This window comes from Muntiacus reevesi, chromosome 2, assembly GCF_963930625.1.
Source record: "Muntiacus reevesi chromosome 2, mMunRee1.1, whole genome shotgun sequence".
NCBI lineage: Eukaryota > Metazoa > Chordata > Mammalia > Artiodactyla > Cervidae > Muntiacus > Muntiacus reevesi.
Genome location: NC_089250.1, coordinates 15,947,722 through 15,956,194, shown reverse-complemented (window position 1 = coordinate 15,956,194; position 8,473 = coordinate 15,947,722). Strand labels below are relative to the sequence as shown.

The window sequence follows — 8,473 nt, the reverse complement described above, 5'->3', positions numbered from 1 at the left end:
TAATTTAGTGTCCTTTGCAACTATACCAAATTCATTGGTTAGGTCTAGTAGTTTTCTGGTGGCATCTTTAGGATTTTCTTTATGTAGTATGTCATCTGCAAACAGTGATAGTTTTACTATGTCTTTTCCAATTTGTGTTCCTTTTCTGTCTTTTTCTTCTCTCGTTGCCATGGCTAGGACTTCCAATACTATGTTGAATAAGAGTGGTGAGACATCTTGTCTTATTCCTGATTTTAGAGGAAGTACTTTCAGTTTTTCACCATTGAGAATGAATGTTTGCTGTGGGTTTGTCATAGTGGCCTTTATTATGTTGAGATAGATTCCCTCTATAAGGCTTCCCTGGTGGCTCAGAGGTTAAAGTGTCTGCCTGGAATGCAGGAGACCCAGGTTCGATCCCTGAGTTGGGAAGATCCCCTGGAGAAGGAAATGGCAACCCACTCCAGTACTCTTGCCTGGAGAGTCCCATGGAGGGAGGAGCCTGGTAGGCTACAGTCCATGGGGTCGCAAAGAGGCAGACACGACTGAGCAACTTCACTATCTATCTATCTAGGTTCCCTCTATGCCTACTTTCTGGAGGGTTTTTTTTTTTTTTAATCATAAATGGGGATTCACTTTTGTCAAAAGCTTTCTCTGCATCTGTTGAAATGCTCATGTGGCTTTTATTCTTCAATTTATTAATATGGTGTGTCACATTGATTAATTTTGCATATATTGAAGAATCAATGCATCTCTGGGATAAATTCCAGTTCATTATGGTATATGATCCTTTTAATGTATTGTTGGATTCTGTTTGCTAGTATTTTGCTGAGAATTTTTGCACTTATATTCATCAGTGATATTCTGTGATTTTGTGTGTGTGTGATATATTTGTCTGGTTTTGATATCAGGGTGATGGTTGCCTTGTAGAATGAGTTTGGGAGTGTTCCTCCTCCTGCAATTTTTGGGAAGAGTTTGAGAAGGATAGGTGTCACCTCTTTGCTAAATGTTGAGAGAATTCACTTGTGAAGTTCTTTGGCCCTGGACTTTGTTGGAAGATTTTTGATTACAGTTTCAATTTCATTACTTGTTTATATTTTCTATTTCTTCCTAGTTCAGTCTTAGAAGGTTGTACCTTTCTAAGAATTTGTCCATTTCTTCCAGGATGTTCATTTTATCTGCATATAGTTGATACAGTAGTCTCATTATTTTTTTTGTAGTTAATTTATTTGACTGCATTGGGTCTTACTTGTGGCACTCAGGATCTTTGTTGCTTCATGCAGGATCTTTTGTTGTGGTTTGCGGGCTCTCTAGTTGTGGTGTGCGGGCTTAGTTGCCCCATGGCATAAAGGATATTAGTTTCCCGACCAGGAGTTGAACCCATGTCCCCTTCAATGCAAGGTAGATTCTTAACCACTGGACCACCAAGGACGTTCTTGTTGTAGTCTCTTAATGATCTTTGTATTTCTGTGATGTCAGTTGTAATTTCTTCTTTTTCATTTCTAATTTTATTTATTTGAATCCTCTCTCCCCGCCCTTTTTTTTCTTTTTGAGTCTGGCTAAATGTTTATCAATTTTATTTTCTTCTCAAAGAACCAAGTTTTAGTTTTATTGATCTCTTCTATTGTTTTATTCATTTCTATTTCACTTACTTCTGCTCTGATCTTATGATTTCTTTCCTTCTACTAACTTTTTAAATTCTTTCCATGTTTGGTTTAGGTGTATGGCTAGATTGTTTATTTGAGATTTTTCTTGTTTCTTTAGGTGAGATTGAATTGCTATAAACTTACTTCTTAGAACTGCTTTTACTGTGTCCCATAGGTTTTGGGTCATCATGTTTTTGTTGTAATTTGTTTCTGTGTATTTTTTTGATTCCCTCTTTGATTTCTTCAGTGACCTCTTGGTTATTTAGTAGTGTGTTATTTAACCTCCATTTGTTTGTGTTTTTTATAGTTTTTTATTTTTTGCCTGTAGTTGATTTCCAATCTCATAGTATTGTGGTTGGGAAAGATGATTGATGTAATTTTAGTTTTCTTAAATTTACCAAGGCTTTGATTTTTGACTCAAGATGTGATCTACCCTGAAGAATGTTCTGTGTGTACTTGAAGGTGTATTCTGCCACTCTTGGGTGGCATGTCCTGTAAATATCAATTAAGTCTAGCTTGTCTGTTTTCCTGTTTATTTTCTGTCTGGATGATCTGTCCATTGGTGTAAGTGGCATCTTAAAGACCCCCATTATTTTTGTGGTAGCGTTGATTTCCCATTTTATGGTTGTTAGCATTTGCCTTGTAGAGGTGCTCCTATGTTGGGTGCATACATATATATAATTATATCTTCTTTCTGGATTGACCCCTTGGTCATTATGTAGTGATTTTCCTTGTCTCTTATAATAGTCTTCATAGTATCTGTTTTATCTGATTATGAGCATTGCTATTCCAACTTTCTTTTGATTTCCATTTGCATGAAATATCTTTTATCATCCTCTATCAGTCTCTGTGTGTCTCTGGGTCTGAAGAGGGTCTCCTATAGACAACATATATATGAGTCTTGTTTTTGTCTCTACATGTAGTTATATGTGAATATCCAATTTTCCCAGCACCTTTTATTGAAGAGATTGTCTTCTCTTCATTGAGTATTCTTGGCTCCCTTGTCAAGTATTAGTTGACTCTATAGGATTGGATTTATTTCTGGACTCTTGATTTTGTTCAGTTAGTCTGTTTTTCTGTTTATATGCAGTACTGTACTGCTTTGATTACTATAGATTTATAGTATAGCTTGGAATCAGAAAGTGTGATGCCTCCTGTTTTGTTTTTGTTTCTTATGATAGCTTTAGCTATTCAGTCATTATAGTTACATATAAATTTTAGAATTGTTTTTTCTACTTCTCTTAAAAAAAGCCATTAGAATCTTGATAAGAGATTAGTGAAGTCACTCAGTTGTGTCCAACTCTTTGCGACCTCATGGACTGTAGCCTGCCAGGCTCCTCTGTCTGTGGGATTTTCCAGGCAGAATACTGGAGTGGGTTGCCATTTCCTTCTCCAGGGGATCTTCCCAACCCAGGGATTGAACCCAGGTCTTCTGCATTGTGAGCAGACACTTTATCATCTGAGCCACCAGGGAAGCTCAGAGATTACATTGATAAGAGATTACATTGATTTAATTGATGGCTTTTGGTAGTTTTGACATTTTAACAGTATTAATCTTTGCAGTCCAGGAGCATGAGATACATATCCATTTATTTGTGTCATCTTTGATTTCTTTCCTCAGTGTCTTGTGACTTTGGATTTTTAGATCTTTCATCTTCTTTTTAAAGTTTATTCCTACATATTTTATTGTTTCTGATGCTATTGTAATTATTTCTTTTATAGATAATTCATTGTTTATAGAAATGCTATATGATTTTTGAATGTTAATTTTGTATCCTGAAGCTTTACTGAATTTGTTAATTAGATTTTTTTTGGTGGAATCTTTAGGATTTTATAGATATAAAATTATGTTGTCTGCAAATAGTCTTACTACTTTTTTCCCCCCACTTTTGAGGCCTTGTATTTCTTTTTCTTGCTTAGTTACTCTGGCAAGGACTTCTAGTACTATGTTGAGAGTAGGAGTGGTAAAAGTGGGAACCCTTGTCTTGTTTCTGTTTTTAGAGGTAAAACTTCAGCTTTTCACCATTGAATATGATGTTAACTGTGATATGGCCTTTATTATGTTGAGGTACATTTCTTCTATTTCTAATTTATTAATTTTTATCATGAATGGATGTTTAATTTTGTTAGATGCTTTTTCTGCATTTATTGAGATGATAATATGATTTTTTTTCTTTCTAGTAAACTAGTGTAACTTCAACTCATGTATTTGAACCATGCTTTCAGGTATAAATCCCTCTTGATTATGTACTAATATGTTATTGAGAATTTTTGTGTCTGTATTCGTGAATATTGATGTGATAGTGTCCTTTTTGGCTTTGTAAAATCGATTTAGAAGTGTTCTTTCTTCTTTAGTTTTTTGAAATAGTTTGAGAAGGATTGGTTGAAGCCTTCTCTAAATATCTGGTATAATTCACCAGTGAAGCCATCTGGTTCTGGACTTCACTGGGATATTTTTGATTTCTGATTCAATCTCCTTATTAGTAATTGGCCTATTCAGACTTTCTATTTCTTCCTGAATCAAGCTCCTAGTTTATATGCTTATAAGAATTTTTCTATTTTTTTCTAGGTTGGTCAGTTTGCTGTTGTATAGTTGTTCATACTAGCCTCTTATGATTGTTTGCATTTTTATGGTATTATTTTTAGTGTTTCCTTTTTCACTTATAATTTTCTTGAGTTGGGTCCTCCTTTTTTCCTTGATTGGTTTGGTTAAAAGTTTGTCAATTTTGTTTGTCTTTTCAAAGAACTAATTCTTGATTTGGTTAATGTTCTCTATTGTTTTCCTGTAATTTCACTAATTTTTGCTCCAGTCTTGTTTATTTTCTTTCTTTTGCTAACTTTTGGCTCAGTTTATTCTTTTTCTGGTTCCTTAAGACGTACAATTAGGTTGTTTATTTGGGATCTTACTTCTTAATGTAGGCATTTATTGCTGTGAACTTCTATTTTAGAATTGCTTTTGCTGCATCCCATATGTTTTGGTATGTTGTATTTCTATTTTTATCTTAAGATACTTTTAAGTTTACCCTTTAATTTCTTCTTTGTTCTGTTGGTTGTTTAGAAGAATGTTACTTAATTTCCATATTTTTGTGAAATTTTCAGTTTTCCCCTCATTATTGATTTCTAGATTCATACCATTGTGAGCAGAGGGGACAACTTGATATGATTTCAGTCTTGAATTTGCTAAGACTTGTTTTGTGGCCAAACATGTCATCTATCCTATACTATGTGTTCTTGAGAAGAATGTTGTCTACTTTGTAGGATAGAATGTTCTATATATGTCTATTAGATTCATTTGCACTATAGTGCTGCTCAAATTCACTGTTTTCTTATTGATTCTCTGTCTGGATAATCTATTCAAAGTTAAGAATAAGATGTTAAAAGTCTCCACCTATTATTGTGTTGACAAATATTTTTCTTTTAGCTATTTTATAGTATTTGCTTTATTTAAGTGCTCTGATGTTGGATGCATAAATATTTATAGTTGTTTTATCTTCTTGATGTATTGACTCCTTTATTATTATATAATGACCTTTTTTTTTTTTTGCCATTTTCAAGTTAAAGTCTATTTTGTCTGATACAACTATAGTTAACCTTGGTTTTGGGGCTTCCCTGATAGCTCAGTTGGTTAAGAATCTGCATGCAATGCAGGAGACCCCAGTTTGATTCCTCAGTCAGGAAGATCTGCTGCAGAAGAGATAGGGTACCCACTCCCGTATTCTTGGGCTTCCCTTGTGGCTCAGCTGGTAAAGAATCTGCCTGCAATGTGGGAGACCTGGGTTTGACCCCTGAGTTGGGAAGATCTCCTGGAGAAAAAAAAGGCTACCCACTCCAGTATTCTGGCCTGGAGAATTCCATGGACTGTATAGTCCATGAGGTCACAAAGAGTTGGACACAACTGAGCGACTTTCACTTTCATTTCGGCCTTGGTTTGGGGCTTCCCAGTTTGTTCAGTGAGTAAAGAATCTGCCTGCAATGCAGGAGATGAAGGCAGATGTGATTTCGATCGCTGGGTCAGGAAGATCCCCTGGAGGAGGGCATGGCAACCCTCTCCAGTAATCTTGCCTGGAGAATCCCATGGAAAGAGGAGCCTGGTGGGGAACAGTCCATAGAGTCACAAAGAGTCGGCCATGACTGAAGGACTGAGCACACGTGTACCCTTGGTTTGATTTGCTTATGCTTTACTGGAAACAGTCTTTTCCTGTCCAGTCATGGCAGTCTCTGTGTGTCTTTAAGGCTGAAATGAGCCTCCTGTATCGTTGGATTTCTCTATTTTTAAGCCATTCTGTGTCTTTTCTGTCCTGAAAAGTATCTGCTGAGAATATCTGTTGATGGTCTTCCGGGGTTCTCTCTTACATAACTTCTTTTTTCTTGCTGCTATTAATGATCTTCTTTTGTCTTTGACTTTTGACAGTGTAATCATAGCATGTATTGGTGCAGCTCTCTTTGGATTCACCCTGTTTGGGATAGTTTGGACTTCTTGTATCTGGATGTTTAGCTTTCACCCCAGTTTTGGGAGGTTTTGTGTGTGTGTGTGTGTGTGTGTGTGTGTGTGTGTGTGTGTGCTTTACATGCAACTTTTTAAAGAAAATATACTTTTTTGCTTTCAACATACCTTTTGTCTCTTTCTCTTCTGGAATTCCCACAATGTGAATATTGTTTCTTTTCATTTTGTCCCATAGGCTTTCTTCACTCTTTTTCATTCTTTTTTCTCTGACTGGATAATTTCACATGTTCTGTCTTCCAGGTCATTGATTCTTTTTTCTGCATGGTTGAGTCTGCTTTTGAAGCTGTTGTATGCCTCAGACAGTTTTTGTAGTTTTCATCTCTAGTATTTTTGTGTATTTCATCTTTTTAGATGGTTTCTATTTCTCTGTTGCATTTCTCATTTTGTTAACTTATTTTGTTCAGTATTGTTGTCCTAATGTCATTTACTTGTTTTTATTTTCTTGTATTTCACTAAACTTCTTGAGAGGGGTTATTCTGAACTCTTTGACAGTTCATAGGTCTTTATTTCTTTAGGGTCAGTTATTTGAACTTTATTAATTACTTTTGACAGTGTCATATTTTCCTGATTTTTTGTAATCCTTGATTCCTTACATTGGTGTCTGTGCAGTTTGAGTAAGGGGGTCTTCTCTTCCAGACTTTGCAGGTCTGCTTTGGTAGAGATAGTTTTTACTATTAGCTCATTTTGGGTTTCTGGGCATGTGTCTTTGGATAGGTGGCACCTGATACAAGGTCTGATTTTGTTGCAGTGACTCTTTGAGCTGTGAGGTGGGATGGGTGGTGTGTGCCACTGGCTGGGAGCAGCTGGATGGAAACACTCGCTTGTTCTCTGTCCAAGTGAGGCTGTAGGATGGGCTTTGTGGTGGCCTGGGCTCTCTGGTCAGGCTTACTAGATGGTCAGGATTGGGTACTATACTCAGCTGTAGGTGGGGCTGAGAATTAGCTTCTCTGCAATTTGAGGACCTGAATCAGGCAAGAGGGTGCACTGAGCATTCTGGTCAGATGACACCACAGGCTTTCCTCTGCATATAGGAAAAGCCACAGCTTTCTGAGCAAGTGTCACTGTGAGTAGGGCTGCTGGATGGCCTGTGAGCTTCTGTGTGCTCTGGTAAGACGCTCCTGTCTAGCAGGTTGCTGGCTGTATTCAGGTATAAGTGGGGCTATGAATTAGTTTCTCTGCCTGGGCACAGAAGCAGCAGCTCCAGCACCACTCAGGCTGTTGGGGTCTCGGCTCAAGCTTCCCCCTGTCCCAGGTGGTCCCCTGGCTGAACAGGGCCACTGGCTTTGCTTTAGGGGTGATAAGCTCTGCCGACCTGCCTCTTGGCTTGAGCGTTGCTGGGTTATACAGCAAGTTCCAGGTGTTCTCACAGCTCTTTCTGTCAGGTGGGGCTGGGGTTATGCTCTGCAATAAATGGGCTATGACTCAGCTCTCTGGCCTGGGTGGAACTGAGTGGGCCCACTGTAGGCAACTCCCAAATTTTCCAAAACAGAGTTTCTGGTGTGGGGTTTGTGGGGGTGAGGGCCATGCTCTGAGCAGGCAGGGCAGACTCAGTTCTCCTGCCTGGGTGTGAACAGCCCAGGCCTCAGAGCCAACCCAGCCTATTTGAGGCCCTGGATTAGGCAGACCAGCATCCTGCCGAATTCTCTGGTCACTCTATGCAACCCCACTCGTGGGGGCTACGACTTAGGCTCTGCAGGTGAGAACTCAGTTTGCCAAAGCTCAAGGGCTGGTTGTTGAAGCCTCTCCCCATTTCATCGTGATCAGATTCCCAGTGATCGAGCCTCACAGACTCCCATGATTCCTGTGGAGTGGCACTAGGGTCGGGGCTCCCTGTGCTGGGGGGCTGGATGTCACCCCGGACTCTCTCTTCCCACTGGAGGAGCTGGAGGCTCGGGGAGGACCTCTTGGCGTGGTGCTGAGCTGCTCCGGGGCAGTGTGGTCAGGGTGTGGCTGCCCCTCCTACCCTTCTGTGGCAGTCTGTCTTGTCTCTCTGGTGGTGGGGAGTGGGGTTCTTTAGCCCCACCACCCTGTTCCGGGATTCTCTCAGTGGTGTCTTGCCCACTGTAGTTGTTAGCTGTTCTTGTTAAGGGGAGTGAAGTCAGTAACCTATGTCACCTTCCTGGTGATGACACTCCTATCATATACATTAGTGACAGAGTCCTCAGTGTTTCCTTCTTGGTTTATTCTACACATGTGACTGGGCTGAAACTGATACTAGGAATAGGGGTATACTTTGCCCTGTAGGAGAAAATGAATGAGGCAGCTGATTGGTGGAACACACGGGAGGATGAGGAGGTGGAAACTGGGTGGAGAGCAAGCTTATGGGCTTGAAATCTGGAGCTCTAGG

General features: G+C 39.2%; 1 non-coding gene across 1 annotated transcript; it reads left to right on the top strand.

The window, feature by feature from the left end:
• The first annotated feature begins 336 nt into the window (after nucleotides 1-336).
• On the top strand, nucleotides 337-409 carry TRNAS-GGA (transfer RNA serine (anticodon GGA)). Its single transcript has one exon. It is a non-coding gene; the product is annotated as a tRNA-Ser (tRNA).
• The last annotated feature ends 8,064 nt before the right edge of the window (nucleotides 410-8,473 follow it).